Raw genomic sequence first — 4223 nt, 5'->3', positions numbered from 1 at the left:
TTCACATTTCCATACCTATCTCCCGTAAAAACCTAGCGTAGACAAGACAAAAATGCAGATACTTTTTCGGTGTAACTAGTCTTGACGCTATTTTCCCTTCTTCCTTTCCCAGTGCTCCTGCCCTTAACGGTTTACCTTGACCACCAACATTAAAATAAAAGCCAGTGCCATGCAGGACTGCAGACAAGAACTTCCCCAAAGAAACAATATACCCTCATTATAACCCCTTTCCCCAAAGCTACCCTCGATGCAGTGGGAATGGCTCTCGGGAGGACTCAGCAGCCTGTCATCCTTTCCCTTGCTTCATTCCACAGGACCAGTGGTTAGTCATGGCCCAATGAGGTCCCTCCCCGTCTCCTTCCTTTGCCACATCTTTGTGCCGTCACTTGCATCCGGGTCTCACCCCTAAACCACACCAGGAGGTTTAACCTGAGGCAAATACAACAAAACAAGCAAGCAAGCAAACCTGTCTCCCAAGCGTTAATCATACATGGAACGGTTCCCAGGTAAAGCCCAGCAGAATGGATTTGTCTGCAGCAGCATGTGGGACAAGCTGCTGTCAGGAAGTCATTGCAGACGGTGATGTCACGGAGCTGGGCTGCACAGCGGGACAAAGGGGGCCTGCACCAAGTCGTCCTTATTTTTCTGCCTGTTGGGGTCACTTCATTCTGGAAGGTGGGCGTCCACCTGCCGATGGGTGCTGGGGTCTCCATAGCAATCACAAGAAGGCAGGTGATGCAGGCTCCTGCACCAAGTTTCTTACAAGCCATGCGTGTCTAAGAGCTCTTATAAACTTAGTCAAATATTGAATTATGGTGTGGTTTACCCCCCCTGAGTCATCTCCTGAATAGTTATTGCCAGACTGAGAACAGACACTGCTCAAAGACAGACAAACGTTAACAATGACTCAGTGTTTCAGGACCCCTTAAAAACACTCCCAAGTCATAAAATCACACACCCTACTTTCCCTTCACAATAATATGAATAACACACGGCTCAGCTGAAGTTGTGAGAAATTAGTTGTTTGGCAGACAATGAGGGCTGCGATGGGATTTCTAGGTTAGGAGGGCAAAGAGTAAGTTACTGAGTTGGAAGGAAAGCTGCTGCAACAGAGAGAGGTTCCTAGTGGAAGTCCTTGATCTTGGGACTAATCTCAATTAAAATTTTAATTACTGAACCTCTCCAGAAGAAACTGGGCATATTTAGAAACTGTGCTACTGGCACAGAGGTGGGATGCATCCCTCCTACAGTGGAGGACCAAAAATGTGATCTTTAAAGGTCAAAGAAACAAGCCAGACCCATCTGCTAAGCAGAAAAAAATGAGTCAAATTTAAGAATATAGACAATGTAAAAATTAAGATCACATACTTAGGAAATTGTCACCAAAAATTTTAGCTGGGGGCTGATCAGCTGAAAATGGCAGAGAGAACAAGTCCAAGATCCATAAAACATGTACTGTTCATAAGATGGCTCTGCAGTCAACCTATGAATGATACTAATATGATCCCAAGATGTATTCAGCAATGTATTTCCAGCAGAGAGAGAGAAGATTAAATACTTGGTAATGGTGATCCATTCCTTAGACATAGAATTCATGTAATTCCTAGGCATAGAATTCTGTAACATATATTTAATAATAAAATACCTGAAACTGGAAAATGTGCAGAAAAAAGGCCATTAGGATAACAGAGGGGAAATGGAGACTGTACCATAAAAGAATTGATTGAAAGATCATGGCTTGCTCGCACTAGCAAACTGAAGACTGAGTCAGGATATGATTTCACTAAAATAAATACAGCTGAAGAAGACAAAAGGAGAGAAGATTTTGAAATGAAAGGACAATACTGCACAAGAAAATTGAATATAAAGTAACCAGAAATACATTCAGGGTGAGCAGCAGAAAACCTTGCAGGAGGACATTAGCACAGCCTTCTGCTGAGAGCAAAAGCTATTAAACCCCCCTACTCTAAAGGCTAGGCTTGATCAGCTTATGAAGGGACTCATCCCTTCATAAACATATTAAAAAAAGGGGGGGACTAGAGATGCCAATCAAGGAGTTCTCCCAGCTCTGCGTTTGTAGGAGTTACGTTACCTGGCACAAGCAGAAGAGACATCGTGTCCTTCAGGTTTGCAGGAAATCCTTGACAGAGATTTTGTAACACAACACTACTGCTGACATAGATTGGATTATTGCCAGTTAGACAAAAATACCAAACCAGACTGTTTGGGGGCAGTTCTGCCAGTGCGGATATCCAAGCACGGTCGCTGGTTTGCAAGGGGATGGGGCCAGCTGCTCCCTGAGTAGCATGCTCCTGCGTCAGGGAACTGCACTGAGTCTCACCTGGCTCCAGAACGAAGGCTTTAAATATTTATCCAGGAAAAAGTCTCCTCTGGATTAAATACAAGAGAGGTCCCCCAGCAGAGTGCCTTAGGCAGTGCAGAATAAAAGAAGGAGACAACCTCATTGTTGTTTTTATTTCTCCTGCATGTATTTAGATGTGCAGCACAGCGAGGTCAGCTCTCCCTTTACCGCTTGCACGGTCTGCAGATGAGTCCTAAAGACCTGGTATAGAGACGGGGTCTGAGTGTGGAGTGGGAGACACCCATGCTTCTTCTGACAAAGATTCATATAGCCAATAAGGAAAACAAACATCTCTCTGCTCTGCAGACACGCATGTTTCCTACTGCCCTACCATCTATTTTCATGGTTTAGGCTTTGCCTATATATTTTTATATACACTACCATAGGCAGATCAAAGCAATTCCCTTTTCGCAACAGAAGTTAGTACTATACACAAATATCAGCATCAGGACTTAGAAAGTCATGAGAGGTATTGAAAAATAATATTCCCACAACATTACATTCCATAGTGTTTGTCTGTGACAGCCAGGAGGGGGAAACATGTTTCTAAGGACTCTCAATAAATCCCATGAGGATACATGAGGCTGGATCAGAGGTACAGAAAGAAGCAGCAAGAATTGAAATGCTGGGCGCCAGAATGGTCCCCAACACCGCAAAGCCAGCTGCTGTTTGATACATAGCTGCTGCTCACCATCTCTTTTCGAAGATACGCCACTCAATACCATCTCACATTTGCTGCTGTTGTTTTAAGTGATGCAATATTTCATTACAAATAAAGTCCAAGCAAATTACAAGCACTCCCTGCTTTCCTAAGGACTGTGACAGAGGGATAAGAACAGTTTACCCAGGGGCTTTAGGACTGTTTACAGACAGAGGGGGTGGATGACACTGGTGTATCTGTTGAACAGAGGAATTTGATCATGGATCTGCAAGTAGAAGCAGGAAGGGAGAAAATACATGGAAGTTACGGCAGGCAGCCTTTGTGTTCCCGTGGCCCCAAACAGCACCATCCTGCGAGGCAAGGGACTATAAATGGACCGCGAATGAACTATATGAGATTAGGGAGAGTAGTGAAATGTTGCTCATCAGTGGGGGGTGATTACTAAAAGTTTTCACTGCTGCTGTGCCAGGGCTCCCACCATGCGGGCAGCCTCCAGTCATGCTCCCAAGTGCTTTTACTCAAGAGGAATATTGTGTCCCAAGAGCAGGGAATTAATGATTTTGAGATGCCTGCACTGAGCACGAAACCTCTTGCAGCAGCGATGGCAATGGGTGCTGTAGATGCGGCTGCGAGGTTCACTCATTCACGTTAGCAAGACCTGGGCTAATGGTGCTCTATGCCACACAGCTGGCCACACCGGAGCGCGAGGGCTACTGCCGGAGGATACAGACTGCGTGCTCCCTGGGTTTCGGTTCCTTCGAAGCATCCTAAGCATGGGGATGCAGCAAGCACCCGGCTGGTGGGATGCTCATCTGGAGTGCGTGCCCTTGCACCTGTGTGAGCGAGAGTACCGCTCCGGGCTCCCACGGGGAGGGAGCCTTCGCTCCCTTTGCTAGAGGAATGGAAGATGGTATCAGCCCGGCTCTCCTCCCCTTCCTCTTACGCAATTCAGCATGCAGGGGAGTGACTTGATTTTTTTTTTTTCCCTCTCTCTCAGGGAGTTGGTTTTCACTTCCTGCACTCTCTGTGCCTTTGTCTCCGCTGGACGCAGCTGAAGGCACACCTGAGAGGTGAAGGCGCGGGGGGACAAGGGGGACGCCCCGCTCCCAACATCGATTTCACCGGAGACCGCCCAGGTGGGGGGCTGAGAGTGCATGCCTGGGGATGAGTTGCAGGGTGGGGGAACACATTGGCCACCCC

At 46.6% G+C, this 4223-nt stretch overlaps 1 protein-coding gene across 1 annotated transcript in view; it reads left to right on the top strand.

The window, feature by feature from the left end:
- Positions 1-4111: 4111 nt before the first annotated feature.
- SPINT1 (serine peptidase inhibitor, Kunitz type 1) overlaps positions 4112-4223 on the top strand; it is an 18065-nt gene continuing 17953 nt past the window's right edge. The window contains exon 1 of the mRNA XM_009319232.1: positions 4112-4159. The gene's annotated coding sequence lies outside the window, so the exon portion shown is untranslated. The remainder of the gene's footprint in view (positions 4160-4223) is intronic.

The sequence above is a fragment of the Pygoscelis adeliae genome, unplaced genomic scaffold (assembly GCF_000699105.1).
Source record: "Pygoscelis adeliae isolate BGI_AS28 unplaced genomic scaffold, ASM69910v1 Scaffold22, whole genome shotgun sequence".
In the NCBI taxonomy this organism is placed as follows: domain Eukaryota; kingdom Metazoa; phylum Chordata; class Aves; order Sphenisciformes; family Spheniscidae; genus Pygoscelis; species Pygoscelis adeliae.
This window is presented reverse-complemented; position numbering and strand designations above follow the sequence as displayed.